This window comes from Neovison vison, chromosome X (assembly GCF_020171115.1).
Source record: "Neovison vison isolate M4711 chromosome X, ASM_NN_V1, whole genome shotgun sequence".
Lineage (NCBI taxonomy): Eukaryota > Metazoa > Chordata > Mammalia > Carnivora > Mustelidae > Neogale > Neogale vison.
The window spans coordinates 17,759,675-17,778,646 of NC_058105.1; the positions used below are offsets into that span (position 1 = coordinate 17,759,675).

The window sequence follows — 18,972 nt, forward strand, 5'->3', positions numbered from 1 at the left end:
AGTCGTTATCTTTTTGTTGGTGGAGGGTCCCGCCTCCATGGTGACGGCCGCTGACTGATCAGGGTGATGGGTGCTGAAGGTTGGGGAGGCTGTGGCTGTGGCTGTGGCCGTTTCCCAAAATAAGACAGCAGTGAAGTTTGCTGCATCGATTGGCTCTTCCTTTCACAAATGATTTCTCTGTAGTTTGTGAAGCTGGCTGATAGCATTTTACCCGCAGCAGAACTTTCAAAATTGGAATCCATCCTCTCAAACCCTGTGGCTCTCTTATCAACTAGGTTGGTGTAATATTCTAAAAATGTTGTTGTCATTTCAATAATCTTCACAGCATCTTCACTGGAAGTAGATTCTATCTCAAGAAACCACCCTCGGGACACCGGGGGGCTCTGTCGGTTGATTGTCTGCCTTCAGCTTAGGTCCTGATCCCAGGGTCCTGGGATCGAGCCTCATGGCAGTGTGGAGCCTGCTTGAAAGATTCTCTCCCTCTGCCCCTCCCCCCAAGATAAAATAATAAGTCTTAAAAAAAATAGAATGGTGAATCCTTTCCAGAAGGTTTTCGATTTACGTTGCCCACATCCATTAGAGGCATTATTATCTTCGGCAGCTCTAGCCTTACAAAATGTATTTCTTTTGAAAAATATTTTATTTATTTATTTCTTTGAGAGAAACAGATAGCAAGAGAGAGCATGAGCGGGGGGGGGGGAGGGGAGAGGGAGAAGCAAGGTCCCCGCCGGGCAGAGAGCCTGATGTGGGGCTCGATCCCAGGACCCTGAGATCATAACCTGAGCTGAAGGCAGAGGCTTAACCCACTGAGCCACCTAGGTGCCCCCAAAATGTATTTCTTAAATAAGACTTAAAAGTTGAAATGACTCCTTGATCCATGGGTTGCAGAATGGACGTTGTGTCAGCAGGCATGGAAATAACATGAATGTCATGGTCTATCTCTGTCAGAGCCCTTGGGTGACCATGTCCCTTATCAGTCAGCAGTCACATTTTGAAAGAAAAATTTTAATTTCCTGAGTAGTCGTTCTCAACAGTGGGCTTAAAATATTCAGTCAACCATGTTGTTTGCAAACAGCTGTGTTGTCATCCAGGCTTTGTTGTTCCATTTATAGAGCACAGAGTGGATTTAACATATTTCTAGGGTTTTTGGAATAGGAAATGAGCCCTGGTTTCAACTGGAAGTCAAAGGCTGCATGAGCCCTTAACAAGAAAGTCACACTGTCCTTTGAAGCTTTGAAACCAAGACTTGACTTCTCCTGTGTAGCTACAGAAATCCTGGCTGGCATCTTCTCTAAGATAAGGCTATTCCATCTACATTGAAAATCTGGTGGTTAGCGTAGCTAGCTAGATCTTCTGGATAACTTGTGGTTTCCCCTCATACTTTTCTGTTCTGGAGACGACTTCTTTCCTCACACCTCATGAACCAACCTCTGCTAGCTTCCAACTTGTCTTCTGCAGCTTTCCCACATCTTTCAACCTCCACAGAATTGAAGAGAGTCTGGATTTTGCTCTGAGTCAGGCTTTGGCTTAAGGGAATATGGTGGCTGGTTTGATCTTCTCTCCAGACCACTCAAACCTTCTCCACATCAGCAATAAGGCAATTTTGCTTCCTTATCATTTGTGTGTTCATTGGACTAGCATCTTAAATTTCCTTCGAGAACTTTTCCTTTGCCTTCACTATTTGGCTGCGTAGTGGAAGAGTTTTATCTTTATTTAGGTAGAGCTCAGCCTTTGGTGTTCCTTCCTCACTAAGCTTAATCATGCCTAGCTTTTGATTTAAAGTGAGAGACATGTGACTCTCCCTTTCACTTGAACACCTAGAGCCCACTGCAGTTATTAGTAGGCTTAACCTTGATGTCACTGGGTCAGGGAATAGGGAGGCCAGAGGAGAGGGAAGCTGGTGGCTCGCTGGTCAGTGGAGCAGTCAGAACACATGCTTTTACCAGTTAAGTTTGCCTTCTTATAGGGGCATGGTTCATGGTGCCCCCAAAATAACTACTGTAGTGACATACAAGGTCATGGATTGCCACTCGCCATTACAAATATAATAATTAAAAAGTTTGAGGAGTTGTGAGAAAAAGAGAGTTTGTGAGAAAAAGTTTGAAGAGTTTGTGAGAAAAAAAAGAGTTTGTGAGAAAAAGAGAGTTTGTGAGAGAAAGTTTGAAGAGTTCGTGAAAAAAAGTGAGAGTTTGTGAGAAAAAAAGTCTGTGAGAATTACCAAATAACGACACAGAACCACGAAGTGAGCAGATGCTTTTGGGAAAATGGCAACTATAGACTTGCTCGACACCGGATCACCACAGACCTTCAGTCTGTAAAAAACACTGTGGTCACAAAGGGCAGTGAAGTGGGGTGTGTAAACCGAGGTATGCCTGCCGTCTCACGAAGCAGCTGTGGGGATCAAGGGCCCGGGCACACCCCATCCTGGGGTAATAAGGGAGTGGCAACTGGAAACTCCATGGATGAGAAGGTGCTTGGGGAGCTGCCAGGTTAGGAAAGAAGAAAGAGATGAAGGCGTGTGTTGAGGGGGTATGCTAATGATATGACAGCGCTGGAGGAAGGGCAAGAAAGAGACTCACAAGGAGAGAAAGAGAGAGACAGACAGAGGTGGTGGTGATGTGGCTCCAAATAATGAAAATATTTAAAGTAAGAGCAGAACTATTTATCTTTTTCCTCAGATTGGGCTGGGGAGACTTGACTGGGGGTGTGGCTTGAAGGCCTGGCCACACTGGCCTCCTTCCCCATCCTGCCTGGTCCTGTTAGGCTCCTGAGGCTTTGGTCAGAGGATTCTTGCTCTGGTGGCCTGCCTGTCCTTCCTCGATCCCCCTCCCTGCCAACTTCTGGTGCCTTCTGTGTCTCCTCTCTCTTTCTTTGGTTTTCCTCAAAACTTGGCTGGCACTATCTCCCCGGGAGCTGCCCTAAAGTCTCCCATGTTTAGTACCTCTACCAAAATTGAGGATTGGGCAGGACCCAAGGCTTCCAAGGCATGGTGACAAGGAAGGACATTGAATATGTTGTGTGGGCAACAGGAATGTTGGTCTTTCTCTGCACAACTGACAAGCAATCTGGAGCCTGCCCAGTTTGTCAAATGTAGCTCTTACCCCCTGCTGACGTCCTCTGGGGCCTCCCATGAAGACGCTTCAGACCATCGGCTCCCAGTCTCGCTGCATATTGGCTTTAATAAGGTCATGCTAATGGTATTTCGTCCATCGCAGTAAGATCTGTAGACGGCCCGAGTCGGCACACATAGGGGAAACCCCCCAAAAACCAAATGAAGAGCCACCTCGGGTTTACTAGCCCCAAAGTGAACATGCTTTATAGACTCCAAATGCGTAGACTAGGGTTGTCAGCTCTTCATGCCTCTAGCCGAATTCCCAAGCCTAATAACCCTATCAGCAACGTGTGGCCCTTTGGGCCCCTCCTGGAGGTGACAACTGTGGGTAAAGTTTGCCAAGGGTGGCAGAAAAGGGACCACACTTTTCGAGACCTCAGCCCAGAGAGATGGTGAGCCTATTGCCAAGCAAGCCCCTCAAATAAATAAATAAATAAATCAGGACCCGTGCTGTGACCAGGCTGAGTGTGCTTACATGAACTGCAAGGGGGAAATATTTGACATCGGGACTGTTGTATAAAGTACAGGACATGTGTTTGCCAGAATTATGACAACCACTACTTTCTGTAAACCCGGGGAAGGGCCTCTGCAGGATTGCCAGGAATGCTTTGGAAACCTGGTCTTATTCCTGCAGCTCTGTGTCCCTGTACCACCCCCCCACCCCTACCCCTCCAAGTCCTCACTCAACTTCTGGTAGTATTTAGAAGGCCTTGGTCATCACTGAAGGCAAATGATAGAACACAGATTTTGAAAAGGACAGCTTTGCCGTTGCCAACATCATGGGCATTGTTTGTTAGAGTTTATTGGTTTTGGATGAGAATAGGAAGGAGGAGGAAAACCATCAAGCCCTTCCTGCTAGAACTCCGTGAGCCACAGGACCTGGATTCTGCTGGGCCAGCATCTGCCTGAGCTAAAGCAGGCCGTTTCTTTCTCGGTCTTTCTCTGTGCACTGTTTCCTGGTGCTCGCTTTCTCTGCATAGACAGAAGCAGACACAGAGATTCTAAACGGTGTTTGGGCCCCTCCTGGCTTTCTTGTCATGTTGCTTAAATGCTTTAAAAGAAAAAAAAAAAAGAAGAGCAAAGCTGAAATTTCAGAGAGATTCTTACTTAATGCTGCATTGTAGAGAAGAGTTTCTGGTATGACAGTGGGTTGGGTATAAACTAAAGGTCTAGAAAGTCTCTTCCCCTATGACCATCCTAGGATTCTTTGATGTCAGTATATCCTAAGGAAGAAAAAAAAATATCAATGTTGTCTTCAGGGAGAAGAATTTAATCATGTTGTTCATGTTTCATTGTGAAATTATGAAGACTAGTGTAAATATTTCAACCAGTCAGGATGTCACACCCGCGTGGTATACGTACGGATGTCACGCACATTGTGTCTTTGTGTATATGTGTGACTGTGTTGCGACATGAACGTGAATCCTGTCCAGGACTGGGGTACTTCTTAAGAATCTGGTATTTCTTCAGATAAACACTAGGTGGCATGGAGAACTTGATAAATAGAAAACACTAATATCACAAATTGGAAAACAGAGGAAACTCAGTTCGCAGCCACTGTAAAATCTCCCCGTCAAAGTTCAAGAGAGACACATCAGCAATACGGGGAATGTTGCCTAATGACACGTTCCCAAGGAGAGCTGGGCTGAAGGAATTCGTTCACAAAGTCTCTTCGTATAATCTTTTTCTTGAGTATCACTTTATAAACACGATGATAAATTCAAAAATATAATTGTTACCATGACCAGATTCCTTAATAGAAAACAGTCTATTTCTGTCAGTGCGGACGTGTTTTTCATTTGAGAAATCTGGACAGACTTTTCTCCTCCCTCTTTTCCTTTATGAAATCAGCCAAGGGAGCGGGGGTGGGGGTGGGGGCCAGCGGGGAGAAACAAAGCAGACTCTGATCACTCTCCTCCAAACATCCGTTTGGGTGAAAAAGCAGAATTTTCCGTGCCATTTTGACCTTCCTAACATGTTCATTTCCCTGCTCTCGGGGCTGAGAGAGGCGTGACTATCTTTGCCATGATCTGAGTGGGAAAACCTAGGCAGCAGGTGTCCTCGCTAGAGTTCAATGGCTAGACCACTCCTGCTTGGCAGATCCTGGAGGGAAAAGCAAAGCTCCATCACACCAAGACATGCTTCTGGCCTCCTAGTCCTCAAAGGTGCCCGAACATGCATCGTTTGCAGCCACGGAGCAATGCCATGGCCTGACCCTTGTCAGGCAAGCCGCAGGCTCGAGTCAGAGGTTAAAGTTGTGTTCCTTCGAGCAATGGAGAGTGACATCTTCCAGGCACAATTTCTGAGACGAGGAGGCAGGCAGAAGTCATCCAAAAGGCTTCAGCTATGCTAAGGGCAGCTCTCTTGAAATCCCACACCTGCTCGGAGACCTGCAGTAGATAACCGAGACCCTCAGGTCTGGTTTTCTTGGAGACAGCGCTCAGGTGCCCGGCAACTCGAGTGTGTGGCTCTGCTCTGCCCTTGACCAGCTGTGTGATCTCTCTGACCTTCGCTGAGCCTCTGCATCCTCTTCTGTGAAATGGGAACAAGATGGGTCGTGTGGAGGAGCAGATCAAAGGGGAAGGCACTTTGTGGGCCGTGTCATTACCACAGTGTCATTTTTTCCAGAAGGAGTGGGAGAATCCAGACTGCGCTTCTCTTGCCTTCTCAGTCTGAGCAGAAGCAGCAAGAATGGGATAGTCCAAGTGGGCAGCCTGATCCCAGGAACGTGACCCCAGCTGACTGTCCTCCCCTCCAGCATTTAGAAGATGACACCCTGAATTTTTGCATTTTCTAAGTCTCTCCCTCTTGTCCCCTCACAGAGGAAATTTTGCGCCCACGATCTCTTTTCAACCCGCTTTAAAGAGCAGACTCGTACCTGTCCACTTTTTGTTAATTAAATCATGTCACTCTCCAAAGAAGAGAATTTAAAACACACAAATAGACCAGCAGAAGCTAACAGGTGTTTTCAATTCGAAGGAATAGTTGACCAGCTGTGTGATCTTGGTTTTGGGGACATTGTTTTAAAAATTGTTATCACCTGGTAGCATTTTCTCTGCCACTTTGGACATCTCTGTTTTTCTGTTTCTTCTCTAACCCTGGGAAGGAAGCGTTTGCTGACACAATTTCAGCAAGGACTATGTCCACTTTGTCAGTTACTGCATCCTCAAAAGGGATGGTCTGGTTTAAAAATTAATCAGGGACACGTAGGTGGCCCAATCAGTTAAGCATTGGCCTTCAGCTCAGGTCATGAACCCAGGGTCCTGGGATGGAGTCCTGCGTCAGGCTCCCTGCTCAGCAGAGTCGGCTTCTACCTCTCCCTCTGCCTGCTGTTCCCCCGCTTGTGCTCTCTTGCTCTCACTCTCTGTCTCTGGCAAACAAAACAAAACAAAAACCCTTTAAAAAAATAAATAAAACTTTATCACATAGGGGTTCCTGGGTGGCTCAGTTGGTTCCTCTGCCCTTCCCCTGCTCATGCTCTCTCTTTCTGACAAATAAATAAATAAAACCTTAAAAAAATATACCACATGCTAAATTACAAATTTGCTAAACTGCAAATGTGTTTTGCAAATGTGGATTTTTTTTTCCTGAGGGAGAGTCCCTCTTTTCCCCTCAACATTTTACAGTGAAAAATTTTAAACATATAGCAAACTTGAAGTATTTTTTTCAGTGACTATCCATACACCAACACCTGGATTTGGCCCTCAGCGTTGGACTGTGTTGGTTTTGTCATTGATGGATCCAAACATCCCTCTGCCATCCATGAATCCACCTTCCTTTCTTGACCCACAAGAGTGGGCTTGGGCCAATTGAATTTGCTCAAAATGAGAGCGATCTAAGGGACTCTTGCAAAGCTTTCACTCTTTTCCTATTTACTTTAAAAGAAAAATTGGGACGCCTGGGGGGCTCAGTGGGTTAAGCATCTGCCTTCAGCTCAGGTTGCGATCTCGGGGTCCTGGGATCAAGTCGGCTCCCTGCTCTGCCAGCCTGCTTTTCCCTTTCTTCCTATGCCTCTGCCACTCTCTCTATCTCTCATGCATAAATAAATAAAATCCTTAAAAAAGAAAAAGGAAAATCACTGTTCCCCCAAAGACTTCATTTTCCCTGGTGAACTTCTGCGTAGATACAAATACAGGGGCTTTGTGCCTCCTTGGGCAAAGGATGAGGTGCAGCTGTGCTAATGGACTGTTAGCCTTGGCCCAGTGAGCCCAAGGTCAGACTGTCCCAGTTCTGTGCTGGGCCTGTGGCTCAGACTACATGAAGAGCTTTCCGGGGCTCTGGTGGCTTAGATTACCACCTAGGTGACCACACAAGTGACTGGCCAGCGGCACGAGTGTACCATTGCTGCCTCTCCTGCCGCTCCATTCTCCTTGAAGTCAGATTCATGTCAGTTTCACCATCATTTCCCTGGGTTAGCCATGGGTAGTTCGCAGTTTGCATCCCCCAAACTGTCAGGCTTTTCTTTGGCCTACAGGGATAGCTGGCCACCTACCCTGGGGTGTTGCCCTTCACCCTCCACCTGTATGCTTCGATCTTGCTTTTTAGTGGCCCTTCTTTATCATACCCACAGAAAAGGTAGTAGGCGCTGTCTGATTATCTGCTCTGAGCTAGCTTACCCCAGCTTACCCCCAAATACTCTATAAGTATTCTAAAAAGCTCAAAAAGTTTTTCTTTTTTTGGAGTTGTTGTCTTACTGCTTAATATGTATTTATAAAGTATTCCAGCAAAAGAGGCTGTAGCTTCTGGGGAAAAACCAACCTATTACAGCGGGTTTTTGTTTGCGATTTGTTTTGTTTTGTTTCATTTATTATTTTTTTTAGTTTCAGAGGTAGAATTTAGTGATTCATCAGTTGCATAGAACACCCAGTGTTCATTGCATCACGTACCCACCCATTTACCCCATCCCCCCACCCCCCAGCTCCCCTCCAGCAACCCTCAGTTTCTTTCCTAGAGTTAAGAGTCTCTCATGGGTTGTCTCCCTCTGAATTTTCACCTTATTTCATTTTTCCTTCTCTTCCCCTACATTCACCAGTTTTGTTTCTTAAATTCCACATATTAGTGAAGTCATATGATGGGTTTCTCTGACGGGTTTATTTCCCTTAGCATAAAAGCACTTCTTAATAAAAATTTTTAATGTTGCATTGTAGTAGATCTCGGAGAGGAGAACATGACTGAGGGTTAGCTAAAGACATTTATACTAAAGTGTGAATGGCTGATAGACTCTTGTCTTCCCAGGGAGTAATTGCATTTTAAAGGAAAGGGGCTTATCAGCTCAAAGGGGTCTTGAAGTGGTAGTGTATGTGGGCTATCACAATGAGGCTCATCCTAGTGACCCTTGCCTACTTCTGGACCTGTGCTCCCTCAGTTCCCTTTACCTTTATGTACATAGAACAAGGACTTGTTACCTCTCTTTTCAGAGCATTTGCCAATCTCTGCCCTAGAGCTTCTCCCTTTGTTTTGGGTTTGCTTCCTGTGCCACTGCCTTGAGTAAATAACATCTTCAAGGTCTTAGGTAGTTTCTGGAAAGTTTAGGAGTTTTCTAAGCATGGAACAGATGCATAGAACATCTGGATGATAGGCTCTTGGCAATGCTTCAGGGGTCCCATTGTCACCAACAGATGGGTCCCATCTGCCGGGATGGGCATTTGGAAGCCCTTGAAGTTAAAAAGTCTCTGTATTAATGGTTTATCTCAAATGAAATTTGGGAAGTATAGATCCCAATATGGTGCTCCAGCTTTCTGTGCCGATTTCCAAATCTTCACAAGGCACCACATGCGTGTTCCTCTTTTAAAAGCGATTACTTCTATATTAGAAAGCTTTATTCAGGTTTCATTGCCAACATAACCATAAGGGCCCCTCCAAAACCAAAATAGTTACAATGATCTTTTGTACTTGTTATAATATATGGTTTTCAAAGCACTTTTATGTATATTATCTTGTTTGAGACTCACAGCAGCGTTGATGGATATGCAGAGCAGAAATAGAGTTAAACACTTTATAGAAGAGGAAATGGAGCCCCTGAGAACTGAAATGACTCACTCAGGGTCACACAGCTAGTGAGTAGTGGAACTCAATCTCAGATCGCCTGTCTTCTCTACTGTAGGACCACACTAACTGAGTTGATAAGGAAAGCCAACTTCTGAGAATACTGCTTGTGTAAAACAGGAAGATTTGGGTTGCAGACAGTTGGTATCTGGTCTTGAGCTTGGATGGTAGTACTTCCAGTCTTCCCCCATAACTGGGCTTAATGATGATGTAAACTCGGCAGAATGCTCTAGCTAAGAATTATTACAGAAGAAGTATGTTGAGCTCCAGGGCCAGCATGTTGTATGAGATCCGGGTGGGATCTTTGCGCTGTCCACTCCTACAAAACAGGATTAATCCCATGCCAGCAGATGACTCGCTACCACACATCTCAAGACAGCATGGATTAACAGTAGTCCAAGCTACTTGGCCATCGTAATTCTCCACTTGGGTCACCTTGTGAGCCTCTCAGACCAATCACTCCACCTACCTTAGTAGACCAGAGGGTTCACAGGGTCACATTGTTTCTGTCCTCTCTATAGAGAAGTGACCCACTTTGGATGCTGCGAACAAACTGGGGAAGAGCTGATTTCCAGTCTTCTCTGAAGACTCCATCACATGCTGTTTTCCCAAGAGCCTCTCCCTGGCATTCAAGCCAAACATTATAGACAGGGCCTGATTGCAACACTGTGTTTGCTGTGATTTCAAAGAGAACTTGAAAATCAAACCCAATCTCTTATTGCTGACCTTTGAACCCTTCTTTACTGTGGTTGAGTCACTGAAGTGGAACAGATACAAATAATATTGTTTATCTTTAGGCTGGATCTACCTGTCATTGAAATAATTGGTTGAAAAGTAAAAAATGTAGCTAAAGAAGTTGTATGTATGTGTGTCTGAACTAGCTAGAAATACAGTGAAATCATCTGTACCTACACACCGAAATCAGGAGACTGGTTTGTAAGCAAAGATGCAACCTAGTTTTAGAACATCTGTCATTTGCGTCTGACCCTAGCCCATCAAATAGGATAGCTAAAAGAAGGTCACTTCTTTTGGGGGGGGGTCAGATGCAAATGATAGATCAAACTAGAGAGGAAGACTTCATTTTAAAGAAATGGCTTTATCAAAGATAATCAAAAGAGATTTCGATATCGTGCCCTACTCTAAAACCCAACTCCTGCCACTCTGCCCCAGGATCTGTCTTTGATGCTGAAAATCTTACATGATCAGAACTGATTTGGGTCTCAGCATTCAGCAGCAACCACCAAGTCAACCTGTGATCCAAATCATTCAGATACCGTGCAAAAAACCGGTCATAGAAAGCTTAATTTTTTCCCCTTCATCCCCAAATTTCTCAACCTCGTTTGGACAGAAATGGAAAATGACATTTCAAACTTTAATCCCTTAATATGTAGTCTGGTTCTTTCCAAAGGTTGCAAGGTTTCCAAGTTCTGGAATTCATAACTAACTAACCATATGGAAACAGAATGTTCTACATATCTTGGCTTCCCAAATATTGTCAGAGTATGAGGGACTCTCCGTTGACACTGCCCAGGACCATGCGTGCAGGCAGTCCAATGTGCAGCTTTGCTCCTTGCCAGGGCAAACCCTTTCCTCTCATAAGACTCATGTCCCTACTGAGCCAAGTTCATCGAGTGTTACATTTCTACCACCAAGCCTCTGCCCTTGCGGTTCCCCCACCTCCTGGCCCCCCATCCAGGATGTCCTCCTTGCTTATCTTTCTAGATCCATCCCTGATTCTACCTTCCCGTGATGATGGCTTTGATTGCTCCAACCAATAAGGATCTCTCTAATGCCCCTGGCTCTTGGAATTCATTATCTCTATCACACAAGTCAAGATTCCTTCTTGGTCTTGCTGTCCCGCCCACCCTGCTCCAGCCCATTTCAAATTACATGATGACCACACAGCTCAACTCCCAAACTAGTCTCTCAGACAACAAGAGTGGGCTGGCTCTATCTTCACTTTGGGGCCCCTCCTCTTTCTAGAGCAGTTTAAACGCCTCTCTGCTCTTCCCTCAGTTTCTTCATCTAGCAGGAACAGTGGTCTCTTTCAAAGGGTTGGGAGAGAACATTTGCAAATGTGCCACCAGCCCAGTGCCTGGCATGTAGTAAGCAGGTGACCACTGGTGGATATTTTTATACTTCTCCACGGTATCTACTCTGTGCCGGGCACACACCGGGTAATGGATCAGGCCTTGATTAACTGATAGATGCTTAATGCAGTATTCCTGAGAATTTGACAATAAAATATTTCTAGCATTATAAGGCTGGGAAAGCTCATTAAGAAGAAGTCATCTCACTATGATGTATTTATTTATTTTTAAAGATTTTATTTATTTATTTGACAGAGACAAGAGAACGAGAGCATATGCAGAGGGAGTGGCAGGCAGAGGGGGAGGAAGAAGTGGGCTTGATCCCAGGACCCAAGGGTTAGAACCAGAGCTGAAGGTACCTGTGTGTGTATGTATGTATGTTTGGATGGATGGATGGATGGATGGATGGACGGATTGATGGACCGATGGATGGATGGATTTATTCAATGATGTATTTATCGATAGGGACATACGTTCACTGTTACTAAGCCAGAAGGCAGTTTCTTAAATAGGATGTTTAGGGTGTGTATGCATTTATGTGTGTGTGTGCATGTGTGTATAGTTTTTTTTTAATTGAGAAATACACACCAAAATGCTAACAGCGGTTCTCTCTGACTGGTAGAATTAGAACCAGTTCTAACTTTCATTTTGCTTATCTGGATTAATTTTCTATTATGAATATATACTACTTATATAAGTAAGACATCATAAATGATTTTTAGATTATCATATATGTATTTTTAAAAGTCTGAATATAGATCAGCGTGGGAGGTAGGGAACACGCAAAAATGGAAAAAACTGGGGTCTTTGGACATGGGTGCTTTCTCTCCACCCAAAATTTACTCTTTTGTTATTGTTTCATTAACTTTACAAATCGAGTTTTTAGTTTATAGAAGTCATGCTCTATGACTCTTCTCTCTATTCCTATGCTTTTATGCTGATCATTCATTTCTGGTCAGTAAATGGTTAGGTTCTTGACAAATACTATTCTGAGAAAAGAATCTTTCTCAGCTTTTAGAATTACCTCAATATATAAAATGGACTACCTATGTCTTGGCCAATGTGGTAAAGTTTCTTTCTGGTGGACCCTGATTATTTTGACTCTGTTGCTCGCTCGGTGCCATGTGGATCTTGTCAAGATTTTTCTGAATGGTTCCATGGCTCTGGATACAAGCAGCTCTTGTCCCTGGTAACCCAGTCAGGAGTCCTGCCTGTGCATGTCACCCCACTTGGGCTGCTCTTCTGTAAGGCTAGAAGCACCATGTCCACCAAGGCTGCCAACGCCCTCGGGATGCACGCCGTCTTTTTTCTCCATTGTCTGCTCTCTTGGCCAATTTACTGCACTAGACAGCGTACCACTACCCCCCATCCCAGCTGTGCCACCTCATCATGGTGGCCAGTTCAGGACAAGGATACACAACTTTGAACTAGATTTGTAGCAGGGGTTTGAGAAGTCAGTGAGGCCAAGACCAAGAAACACAGGGGAGGGGTGAGGAGTCTCATCCCTTTCTCTGTTCTTTGGCTTCAGGAACAGCTGAGCCTACGCTCACAGCCACTGTCTGGATTTTACATTCATAACTGCTTTCCAGTTAACAGTAACACACAGGAGGCTACTTAAGATGGCAGCATGGGAAGACCCTGAACTCAGCTCCTGCAACAGACACAATAAATCTATAGCTTCAGGTGGAAAAAATTCCATCTCGAAAAGACCAGAACAGTACCTGAACAAGCTCCTCCACAACAAAGGATAAAAGTACATGTAGGGATGAGTAAGAGAGAAAGAGAAAGAGAAAGAGAGAGAGAGAGAGAGAGAGACAGACAGACAGAAAGACATGGCCTTGCCAAAAATACCACCCCAGGTGCCACAACCCACAGTCAGGAGTGATCTCACAAATGTGGAATGTCTCCCTGAGGAGCAAGAGGTTTGTGGCCCACATCAGGCACTCCAAACCTTGGGACCTGTCCTCAAGAGATGGGTGCCCCAAACATCTGGTTTTGAAAACCAATGGAGCATACTTCCAGGAAAGCCACAGGACTGGGGGGAATGGAGGCTTTCTTCCCAAAGAGCTTGTGTACACATTGACTCGTTCTGGGACCCAGCAAAGAAACTGCAGTTTGAACAGCATCTAGACCACAAGGGAAGGTGATTCATCTGCAGGAGGGGCAGGAGGCTGCAGCGTCTCCCTCCAGGCAGGAGAGGTGGGTGGGTGTCTTTTTTTTTTTTTTGCATTCTCCCTCTACCCTGCTAGTGCCAGTGGGGGTGATGTCCCCCAAGCATTACCCCACCACAACCTACTGAAGAGGAGAAGATATTTGCAAGTCGCAATGCAATAAGGGGTTGCTGTGCTTAATATATAAAGAACTCCTACAACTCAATAATATAAAACACCAAACAGTCCCATTAAAAAATGAGCAGAGGATTTGAACAGACATGTTCCCATCAGTGGCCATCAGGAGGCCAACAGACACATGGAAAGGTGCTCGGCATTACTCATCATCAGGGAAATGCAAATCCAAACAACAATGAGATCTAACCTCACACCTGTCAGATGGCTAGTATAAAAAGACAAGAAGCAAGTGTGAGGATGTAGAGGAAAGGGGACCCTCATACACTGTTGGTGGGAATGTAAACTGAGGCAGCCACTATGGAAAACAGAATGGAAGTTCCTTAAATAATTTAGAATTAAACCAGCACTTTGAGCCAGCAGTTCCATATCTGGGTATTTATCCAAAGAAAACAAAAATACTAATTCAAAAAGATACATGTACCTATATGTTCATTGCAGCCTTATTTATAATAGCCAATATATGGAAACAAACTAACGTCCACTGATGGATGAATAGATAAAGAAGATGTGATAGACACACACACACAGACGCACACACATACACACACACAATGGAATACTACTCAGCTGTTAAAAAAAGAAATCTTGCCATTTGCAGCAACATGGATGGACCTTGAATGTCTTATGCTAAGTGAAATGTCAGACAGAGAAAGACAAATACCATATGATTTTACCTATATCTGGAATCTAAAAAATAAGGCACATGAACAAAGGAAACAAAACTCACAGAGAACGGATTAGTGGTTGTCAGATGGGAGGTGGGTTAGGCAGTGGTTAATATGGGTGAAGGGGATCAGGAGGTATGAACTTCCAGTTATGAAACAAGTAATGGGGACATAAAGTACAATATGAGGACTTCAGTCAATAATATCGTATTGCAAATCTGAAAGTTGCCAAGTAAGCCTTTACAGTTCTCATTGAAGAAAAAAATAATGTTGTAAACATGTGACAGAGGGCAAAGAGACAATGTATGATTATTTCACAATGTATACCAATGTCAAATCATTATGTTGTATACCTTTAATATAATGTATTTCAATTATACTTCAGTAAAAAAAGAAATAAAAAAACAACATGAAGTATTTATTGAGTGCTTACTATGCGTAAGTCACTTAACTATACAAGGGAACTATCCAGTGATCAAAACTGACCAAACTTCATTTCCCCATGGACTTTATTTTTCTTTTTTCTCCAAATTTCCATTTGCATTCTAGCTAGTTAACATATAGTGTAATTTTGGATTCAGGAGTAGAATTTACTGATTCATCGCTTACATATAACAGCTGGTGTTCATTGCAAGTGCCCTCCTTCCTCCCCATCCCCCATCTGGTCCAGCCCCAACACGTTCCATCAACCCTCAGTTTGTTCTCTAGCGTTAGGAGTCTCTTATGGTTTGCTTCCCTCTCTCCTTTTCTTTTTCCCCTTCCCATATGTTCATCTGTTTTGTTTCTTAAATTCTACATATGAATGAAATCACATGATATTTGTCTTTCTCTGACTGACTTATTTCACTTCTCTCCACATAATACACGCTAGCTCCATCCACGTCATTACATATGGTGAGATTTATTCTTTTAGACAGCTGAGTAGTATTCCTCTGTGTGTGTGTGTGTGTGTGTGTGCGTGCCACATTTGCTTTATCCATTCATCAATGGACATTTGGGCTCTTTCTGTAGTTTGGTTATTGTTGATAGCGCTGTTTAAAACATCGGGGTACATGTGCCCCTTTGAATCAGTATTTTTGTATCTTTGGGGTAAATACCAAGTAGTACGATTGCCAGACTATAGGGTAGTTCTGTTTTTAACTTTTGGAGGAACTTCCACATTGTTTTCCAAAGTGGCTGCTCTAGTTTGCATTCCCACCAACAGTACAAGAAGGTTCCTCCTTCTCTGCACCCTTGCCAACATCTGTTGTTTCCTGTGTTGCTAATTTTAGCCATTTTGACTGGTGTGAGGTGGTAGCTCATTGTGGTTTTGACTTTATTTCCCTGATGATGAGTGATGTTGAGCATATTTTCATATGACTGTTGGCCATCTGTGCATCTTCTCTGGAAAAATATCTATTTATGTCTTCTGCCCATTTCTTGACTTGATTATTTGCTTTTTGGATGTTGAGTTTGATACATTCTATATAGATTTTAGATATTAGCCCTTTATCAGATAAGTCATTTGCAAATACCTTCTCTCATTCTGTAGGCTGCCTTTTAGTTTTGTTGACCATTTTCTTTGCTGTACAGAAGCTCTTTATCCTGATGATGTCCCAATAGTTGATTTTTGCTTTTGTTTCTCTTCCTCTGGCAATGTATCTAATAAGAAGTTGCTGCAGCTGAGGTCGAAGAGGTTTCTGCCTGTGTTCTCCTCTAGGATTTTAGTGGTTTCCTGTCTCGCATTTAGGTCTTTCATCCATTTTGAATTTGTGTGTGTGTGGAGTAAGGAAGTGGTCTGCATATGGCTGTCCAGTTTTCCCAACACCTTTTGTTGAAGAGACTGTCTTTATTCCATTGGACATTCTTTCCTGCTTTGTCAAAGATTAGTTGACCATAGAATTGAGGGTCCATTTCTAGGGTCGCTATTCTGTTCCATTGATCTATGTGACTGTTTCTGTGCCGGTACCATACTGTCTTGATGACCACAGCTTTGTAATAGAGCTTGAAGTCTGGAATCATGATGCCTCCAGCTTTTTCTTTTTCAGAATTTCTTTGGCTATCTTTTGTGGTTCCATACAAATTTTAGGACTGTTTGTTCTAGCTCTGTGAAATGTGCTGGTGGTATTTTGATAGGGATTGCATTAAATGTATAGGTTGTTTCAGGTAGTATAGAAATTTTAAAATAATGTTTGTTCTTCCAGTCAGTGAGCATGGAATTTCCCCCCATTTCTTTGTGTCCTCTTCAATTTCTTTCATAAGTGTTCTATAGTTTTCAGAGTACAGATCTTTTACCTCTTTGGTTAGGTTATTCCTAGAAATCTTATTGTTTTTGCCCTCATGCACATCACATACTCAAACCCAATAATGCCTTTCCAATTCTGATCAAAAAAGAAAATAAAGCAGATGAACTCAGAACCAACTGACTACAATTTCTCAGCAGAGCAGCAGATCTCTGTGGCCTTATCTCCTTGTTTCACTTAGGTTGTGTTTCTGCCAGGAAATAAGTATTTTCTTTTTTTTAAAAAAGATTTTATTTATTTATTTGACAGAGAGAGATCACAAGTAGGCAGAGAGGCAGGCAGAGAGAGAGGAGGAAGCAGGCTCCCTGCTGAGCAGAGAGCCCGATGCGGGACTCGATCCCAAAACCCTGAGATCATGACCTGAGCTGAAGGCAGCGGCTTAACCTACCGAGCCACCCAGGCACCCCCAGGAAATAAGTATTTTCATTATGAACATTGCTTTTAATCTACTCTGAAAAATCATTTCAGAAGATAGCCCAGTGGCTGGGATTTCAGCTTGTGGAACAAGGATGAGCATCGGAGGTAGACAAACTTCCTAAATGCCCTGAGGAGGTACATGAACTTGTAACCCATCTTACTCCATGTAGGTATACTGCAGGGAGTACAGTTTTCTAATAGCAGTAAAGGAGAGCAACGTCTGGGTGCCTCAGTCGGTTGAGATCGGACTCTTGATTTCAACTCAGGTCATGATCTCAGGGCCATGAGATTGAGTCCCACAGTGGGCTCCATGCTCAGTGTGGAGTCTGCTTGGGATTCTCCCTCTCCCTCTGCCTCTACCCACAGCCCGCCAAATAAAGAAATAAGATCTTTAAGAAAAACAGTAAAGGAGAATACATGAATGCCACACAAGAGTGCCGGGGGGGTGGCTCAGTCAGTTAATTGCCTGTCTTTGGCTTAGGTCATAATCCCAAGATCCTGGGACGGAGCCCCACATCAGGCTCCCTGCTCCACGGGGCTGCTTCTCCCTCTCTCACTGCTGTTCTGCCTGCTTGTGCTCACTCTCTCTGTGTCAAATACATAAATAAATCTTTTTTAAAAAAAGAATGCCACACAAGAAAATATATTGCCAGTTCGATCGGTAGCGGGAGCGGAGAGCGGACCCCAGAGAGCCCTGAGCAGCCCCACCGCCGCCGCCGGCCTAGTTACCATCACACCCCGGGAGGAGCCGTAGCTGCCGCAGCCGGCCCCAGTCACCATCACCGCGACCGTGAGCAGCGAGGCCGAGACCCAGCAGCCGCCCGCCGCCCCCGCCCTCAGCGCTGCAGACTCCAAGCCCGGCACCACGGGCAGCGGCGCAGGGAGCGGCGGCCCGGGCGGCCTCACATCGGCGGCGCCAGCCGGCGGGGACAAGAAGGTCATCGCAACGAAGGTTTTGGGAACAGTAAAATGGTTCAATGTAAGAAACGGATATGGTTTGATCAACAGGAATGACACCAAGGAAGATGTATTTGTACACCAGACTGCCATAAAGAAGAATAACCCCAGGAAGTACCTTCGCAGTGTAGGAGATGGAGAGACTGTGGAGTTTGATGTTGTTGAAGGAGAAAAGGGTGCGGGGGCAGCAAATGTGACAGGCCCTGGTGGAGTTCCAGTGCAAGGCAGTAAATATGCAGCAGACCGTAACCATTATAGACGCTATCCACGTCCCAGGGGTCCTCCACGCAATTACCAGCAAAATTACCAGAATAGTGAGAGTGGGGAAAAGAATGAGGGATCGGAAAGTGCTCCCGAAGGCCAGGCCCAACAGCGCCGGCCCTACCGCAGGCGACGGTTCCCACCTTACTACATGCGGAGACCCTATGGGCGGCGACCACAGCATTCCAACCCTCCTGTGCAGGGAGAAGTGATGGAAGGTGCTGACAACCAGGGTGCAGGAGAACAAGGTAGACCAGTGAGACAGAATATGTATCGGGGTTATAGACCACGATTCCGCAGGGGTCCTCCTCGCCAAAGACAACCTAGAGAGGATGGCAACGAGGAAGATAAGGAAAATCTAGGAGATGAGACCCAGGGTCAGCAGCCACCTCAACGTCGGTACCGCCGCAACTTCAATTACCGACGCAGACGCCCAGAAAACCCTAAACCACAAGATGGCAAAGAGACAAAAGCAGCCGATCCACCAGCTGAGAATTCGTCCGCTCCCGAGGCTGAGCAGGGCGGGGCTGAGTAAATGCCGGCTTACCGTCTCTACCATCATCCGGTTTAGTCATCCAACATGAAGAAATGAAGATGAAACTCCAGCAATAAGAAATGAACAAAAGATTGGAGCTGAAGACCTTAAGTGCTTGCTTTTTGCCCATTGACCAGATAAATAGAACTATCTGCATTATCTATGCAGCATGGGGTTTTTATTATTTTTACCTAAAGACGTCTCTTTTTGGTAATGACAAACGTGTTTTTTAAGAAAAAAAAAAGCCTGGTTTTTCTCAA

The 18,972-nt window shown here is 44.6% G+C and overlaps 1 pseudogene; it reads left to right on the forward strand.

The window, feature by feature from the left end:
• The first annotated feature begins 17,051 nt into the window (after positions 1 to 17,051).
• LOC122896499 lies at positions 17,052 to 18,972 on the forward strand (annotated as a pseudogene).